We start from the raw sequence: 7,405 nt of genomic DNA, 5'->3' as shown, positions 1-7,405 counted from the left end.
ATTTCTAAGAGTAATATTAAAGATCTCAAAAAATATATTAAATTTCTTATTAAATATCTTATATGGGTATAAAACTTGCATGAGATTCACATAATGTGAATCTCACATCTATATTAAATATTTAGTAAAAATTTTAATAAATTTTTAAAATCTCCAACATTTTTTTATTTCTAAATCTGCATCTCTCTCAGGTCGGTCTGGTATTCACACAATAAAAAGACAAACAGAATCGAGAAAAATATATCGTAATAATTACAGCCCCAAAGTGAAATTATGCTTTCAAACATAATCTAAGCCCATCCACTAGGATTAGTAGCTGGCCAACCATGATATAAGTGGGTCATGTTTAGTTCCGTTTAGGTCCCCGTGATTAGTGCATAAATTAGGGTTGTACAAACTTTTTTTTTTTTTTTTTTAATTATGCTACAAACTCAGAAAATTTATGTTCAAAATTTATTTAGGATTTTTAACATATAATCTAGATTTATTTTACACATGAACCCCAAAATACACTCATTCAATCTCTACCATAACATTCTAAGAAAAATGTAGTATTCATTTTCTAGATTTCTAGACTTTTTTTTTTTTTTTTCTTATTGGCAGATTGTAGAAAATTATGTATCATTTGCAACATTTATATTTTTATATTTCTTACAAATATTTATAATTTTTTTTTAAAAAAAAATCATATGTTTATGTTTATTTTTTGTTAAAAAAAATGTGGACATAAATATTGTATCATTTGGGAACACTTATATATTTATATTTCTTATAAATATTTATAGGTTTTTGATTTTTTATATTAAAAAAAAAAAATATCACATGTTTATGTTTATTTTTGTTTTAAAAAAATGTGCACATAAATATTGTATCATTTGGGAACATTTTTATTTTTATATTTCTTATAAATATTTATAGTTTTTGGTTTTTTATTAAAAAAATCATGTTTATTATTTTTGTTTTAAAAAAAATGCGGACATAAATATTTTCAAAATATCAAAACAACATTTATATTTGAGAGCAGTGATGGAGACCCCTCCAATCATCACCCCTACCAATCCCCACACACACACGTGGCGGGTGGTGATTGGAGGACAAGGAAAAAAAGAAAAAAAAAATCCAACCAATGAGAGAGAGAGGGGGTCAAAGGGAGTGGGAAAAACAGGAGATCTTAGACATTTTTGTATATTTGATTAGTTGCTGAAAAGTGTAGCTGGAGGGAGGGAGAGGGAAAAAAATTAAAACATATTTTCAAAATAAGTGAAAAAATCATTTTCCTAATAAGTAAAAAAATCATTTTCTTATTTCCCAAACCTTTGCATTATTTTATTTTTAAATTTTTTTGAAAAGAAAACAACTCTTGAACATGATTTGTTTACAATTTAAGAATTGATTAAAAACAAAACAATTATAACATTACAAAAACATATATTCAGAATTTGCTGCAATAGTTGGAAGTAAAATTGTCCCCATTGTGAACATTAGGTAGAGCAGAGCTGCATGTAATGCCAGAGGTAGACAAGCTGTCATTATAGAAGGTACAGACTCATTTGTCTTTTAAAAGTGTGAAAGATTCATAAACATGTTCTCAATTCGTCACCTACTATATCCACTCACACACTCTCACTTTGCTTTGTTTCTGGCCTACAATTGTCAATTTGACTAGTCCTACCACAATTTTTTGTGGGTTCATAATAGCTCCTTCCTATGATTTTTATGGAGCTATGATTATTTGTTTTTAGTTAAAAAAAAAAAAATCAAAACTCCTTTCTATTTTAAAGATATAATATGTTGATGTTTTAAGTTTTTATGTATAAATTGTTCATAAAAAAAAATTATGTGGTCATATAATTTAGGAGAAATTACACACACAGGCCCAAGAATAAAATAAAATAAACCCTAAGGATTTGATCTCAATAACAAATTAAACCCTAACTTCTTAGTTATTTCAATTTAAACTTTCAATTTCTGAAATTTTGTAAATTTTAACTATCGATTATCTATGACTAATGACACAAAGACAATTTAGATAATTTAATCAATTTTTGTCAATAGTACTGGATGGCAACAATAGGATATAGATTGGGGAAGGAAAGAGATGGGAGGCAGTGAGTTGGGAAGCGAATGAGTAGCAATAGATTAAAAAAAAAAATGGACTTAGAGATAGTAGCAGATTAGGAATGAGAAGTGGTGGTGATGGATGACCGTAGAGGCAAGAGGTGGTTGTTAACAGTGATGAAAGAAAAAAAAAATATAATTAATTTGTCTAAATTACCCATTCCATTAGTTATTACCAATGAGTATAAATGGATGTTTATAATTGATGTTATTTTAAAAGGTTATAATTTAAATTGAAACAATTAAAAGTTAGAGTTTGATTTATTATTAAGGTCAAACATTAAATTTTTTTATATATAATTTCTCTTATAATTTATTTAATATTAATTTTTAAAAAATAAAAATAAACAGGTAGATCATCAAAAAGTAATGTATAAAATGAGCGCAAACACTTAGCATAATTAATGCAATGACTCATTTTTTTATATTTTTTGATGGGATGTTTCATTTTTTTTTTTTTTTGAATAATCAAATAGCTAGGAATCTCTTGTCTCAATTTTTAAAATTAATTTTTTTTATTCCTTTGTAATTTGTATTTTATGTAGACCACTTTATGGCAGGCACATTTTTCTTGGCATACATACATTTATCAGCATTGAAGATCCGTCAACATAATTCTCAGCTAGCTAGTCTCGCCTATTACGAAGAAGGTTGTTAAAATCGACATTTAAAGTAGAATTGTTAGGAGGAATTTATGAATTGGATTATAAAATCGGATAAAAAATTGTAAGATTTTATTTTTAATGTAAAATAAAATGATAAATTATCAATCATGATAATATATGTTAAATAATTATAAAATTATTAATTTAATATAATGTATTTTTTAAATTAAAAGAGATGCTTGTAAAAAGAATTTATAGTTAAATTTTTTATATAGATATACATATATAAGAAACAAATAATATGATTTTTTTTTTTTGAGGGTGGTAGGATTGGGATAGTAGTACGATTCTATACGATTTATACCTAAGATCATTACTCACTTTCAGATCTTACTAAATTTAAGATCCTAATGTAATTCACAGATTGTTTAACCCAACTAGAATTGTAGGATCTTAAGATCTTACTATCCATATCGAGATTTTGGTAACCATGATTATAACCTCTCAAACTCTTTTAAATACAAAAACATACAGTGCCATATAACTAAAATTGTGTCAGATTTATGAATTTGGGAATAGATTTAGAAAAAAAAAGAAAAATACGTAAGAAATTAGATGAAATTTCACCTATCTTTTTTTTTTCCCCTTTCCAAATCCCTTTCCAAATCTTTCATTTAAACACCGCCTAAGATAATTTGTGTTCCCACTAAAAGTGAGGGAAGGGGAAAAATAAAAAATAAAAATATTTATGATTCAAACCGATTATTTTATAGCATCTCCAACCCACTAGGCATATCATGTTTGTTAGTCAAAATGCCTAGTATAACTCATTTTTTTCAACTCCAATGTACTAGGCATATGATTAGGCATTTTAGCTCAACTCACATTCATTAGCTACATTTAGCTAGCCTTCAAGGCTAGGCAAAATGTATCTAATCATTAGGATCATTTCCCTCCATCTTTGTTGCTGATGTGGCATTTTATAAAATTAATAGTATTTAGATGAATAGCTAAAATAAATAGCATGGTTGGAGTAAAAACATGAAATAGTTGATAGGCAAACTAAAATATATACTTTATAGTAATGTTTAAATAGGTAAAATGCCTATTACCGTTGGAGATATATTATTTATGAAAAAATTAGATCTATTTGATAATCATAATATTTTTATTTTATCACATTTGACTCAAAAAAATAAACGACAAATGCATTTTTAAAAATAAATCATTTATCTTTTTAAAAAACAAATTTGATAAAATAAAATATTGTGATTATCAGATAAACTTAATTTTTTTCATTGATGATATACATGAAAGATTATACAAAATGAATAATTTAAATTATCAACCCTTATAAATCTGAATGTAACGATTAAGGGTTGTTTTGGGAAATAGGCTACAAGCTAATTTTTTATTTTTTTTTTAAATTTTTTTAAAATATATATATAAAAAAAAAGCTAAATAATATAAATCCAAAAAAAAAAAAAAAACTTAAAAGCCAAAAAGCTATTTTTAATCTCATCCCCCAAAGAGGCTAAAGCATCGTTTGAGAACAAAACTATTTTAATCATTTTTTATGAAAATATATGTTAAAAAATAAAAAGAATAATATAATAACTTATAGTAATTTTTTAATTTTTTAATTAAAATACATAATTGTCAAACAAGTCCTAATTTTGAGAGAATCTTTATCGTCCTCTAGATACGCAGTCACGAGATTTCTTGACATTTGAGGGAATGCTGAGAATTGAACCACCCATCACAAGATTTCTTGACATGTGATCGTTTGGTTTGATCAACGTGGACTATTGGACATATTTAAATTGTCACTCGTATTAAGTTTTCTAAAAAAAATAAATAAATAAAAAGGGGTCATATTTGATAAAATTATGACACTCACCCTTCAAAAAGTTTATATTATATGTACGACGTTGTTATGCATTTTTATAGTGCATGGTAAATATTTTTTTCATAAATATTAAATATTTTTTCTAATAGGATTACTATAATAGTAATTTAGAAATAAATTTATGTATTTTTGTTATAATGTTACATATTTTTTTTAGAAATAAATTTACTTATTTTTGTTATAATGTTACATATATTTTGGTTAAAACATATTTGGATAAAAAAAAAATATATAACATTATCACAAAAATACATAATATTATTATAAAATGTATAATTTTATTTTTAAATCACAAATAATCACAATTCTAACCCAAAAAAAAAATTACATAACATTTATTAAAAAATACATATGATATATACACTCTGAAAAATATGTACCATATATGTAACCGTAAGTGTTTTGAAAAACTGGTAAAAGATTGACTTTTTAATTTTTTTTAGTTTATTTTATTTTTTATAAATAAAAAATATAAGAGATGATGTAACCCAAAATGAATAAAAAACTAAAAATTACCTTTTTATTTTCTTCCTAAAAGACCCCAATGTTTGCGGTCATAAGTCTCCAAAGGATGCGTGTGGCATCCGTAATTTGGACTAATCTAGCTTCAAAATAAAGTATTTTTTTGGAGCTTCAAACTAAAAGTTATTTCATAACAAAAATATATTAAAAAATTCATAACTAAAAAGCCATAAAGCTTCTTTCCCAAGTGAATTCAGTTAAGAATTAAAATTAATTTGAGTTATAACCAAAAGTATGAAAAAAAAAACATCTCATAATCATCTCCACAAATTCTCATAACTGAAATTCACCACAAATTTCACATCATTAAAAAAATAAAAAAAAGGAATTCTCGTAACTAAATGCTTTTCTAAAAGAAAATAAATAAATAAAACTAGGACTTTTTTGACTGGACTGATTTGCTAAACAAAGATATTCTTTAACAACGATTCGTTCACTTTCTTTCTCGTTCGAACTTCTAAGAAAGAAGGAACTAGCGAGAAAATTACGATACAAACCCTCACATGCTCAAAAACAAAATAAAATAAAACATATACACACTCACAAATATATATATATTAATTAATTAATCCTAAATTCCACTTTCTCCTATTCTAAAAAAGCCCTAAAAAAAACCTTACCGGTCGATGAATCCTCATGGCGTCGTTATCTTGGAAGCGTAACTATTCACCAGCGCCAGCGCATTGCTAGTCACCTCTTTCACTTTCACAACTCGATCACAGACGTTCGTCTTCACATCGCCGTCGGCGACATCTTCGAATCCGTCCGTACACGTTTCCTCGTTCGTCAAGGCGGCGCTCATCCACGTCTGCACGTTGCTCATCTGGAACCGGACAGACTCGCCGCCGATTCCAAGCAGGCGCATCTGCTTCAGCGAGCCGTGGATCTGGTCGACAGCGTCGCCGAAGACGGAGAAGCAGTCGTGGAGGGCGGAGGCGGCGCGGGGCTCGGAGCCGTAGTCGGCGGAGCGGGAAACGTTGGAGAGGTAGGTGACCGTGTGGCGGGCTTTGGAGAGGCTGACGCCGATGGCGACGCGGGCGAGCCGAGCCGGGTCTTGCTGGACGGCGTTGGCGTAACAGGAGAGGGAGGTGTAGCAGAGGTCCGGGTATAGAGTTTCGCCACAGCTTGTTCGGATGTAATCGGTGTTGGTGTTGGTGTTGGTGGGGGGGTCGGAGGAGTATGCGACGGCGGTGGCGATTGGTGGCAGGTGGAGGAGTACGGCGGCGGAGAGGAGGGTGAGGAGAGAAGTAATATGGCGTTGGTTTTTCATCTTTCTCAAGCAACGCAATGCAATAGAGACAGAGGTATAGAGTGAATTGGGTTGGTGAGAGGGAGTGTGTGCGAGCGTAGCGTTTAAATACTCCTCGTCTTTCCTTTAAATTTAGGATAAATTACAAACATACCCTGAGGTTTACTTAAATAATAAATTATTCTATATACTTTTAGAAATTATATTATGACCTTTAAAGTTTTTAATTTCATAACAAATATGTCATTTTCTTAATAAATCGTCAAGTTAATTAACAGTTTTTAATAATGTTAAAAGTATATTTCAATTAATAATTCAGATAATTTTATTATTGTATAGGTGAACAGTTAGAAATTTTACTTTTTCAATTAATTCTGTTAAATAAAAAAATTTTGACAGAGAGGTATTTGTAATTTTTCAAATCACATGGAATAATTCATATTTTAAGCAAATCTCATAGGACGTATTTGTAATTTATCCTTGAATCTATACTATATATTAAGCAAAATGAGGTTTTTAACCCTAAGCCTTGTGGGAGCTCCAATCTCCTAATCTAAATTTTCTGATTTTTTAATTTAAAAAAAAAATCTTATCATTTATTAACTTCTCCCAACTTCCAAGTCTTACCATCATAATAACACTTTAATGCATTAAGTACAAGCATAAAAAAAAAATAAAAAAAAAATTCTTTGAAATCCAACACTTATGAATTCCTTAAAAAGTCCCAACACATATGATTATTATCCCTCATAATAACACTTAAAAAAAAATCTTAGTATTTATTAACTTCTCTCAACTCCCAAGTCTTATCATCATAATAACACTTTAATACATTAAGAACAAGCATAAAAAAAATTCTTTGAAATCCAACACATAAATTCCTTGAAAAGTCTCAACACATATGATTATTATCCCTCATAATAACATTTTAATGCATTAAGAACAAGCATAAAAAAAATTTCTTGAAAAGTCCAACACATATGATTATTATAAAAATATTAA

At 28.1% G+C, this 7,405-nt stretch overlaps 1 pseudogene across 1 annotated transcript; it reads right to left on the bottom strand.

The window, feature by feature from the left end:
* Positions 1 to 5,518: 5,518 nt before the first annotated feature.
* LOC145801969 (pectinesterase inhibitor 7 pseudogene) lies at positions 5,519 to 6,494 on the bottom strand (annotated as a pseudogene). The gene has a single exon (XR_014343942.1). The product of XR_014343942.1 is annotated as a pectinesterase inhibitor 7 pseudogene (transcript).
* Positions 6,495 to 7,405: the final 911 nt, after the last annotated feature.

This window comes from Camellia sinensis, chromosome 11 (assembly GCF_055761805.1).
Source record: "Camellia sinensis isolate YWXY chromosome 11, ASM5576180v1, whole genome shotgun sequence".
Taxonomy (NCBI): Eukaryota; Viridiplantae; Streptophyta; class Magnoliopsida; order Ericales; family Theaceae; genus Camellia; species Camellia sinensis.
This window is presented reverse-complemented; position numbering and strand designations above follow the sequence as displayed.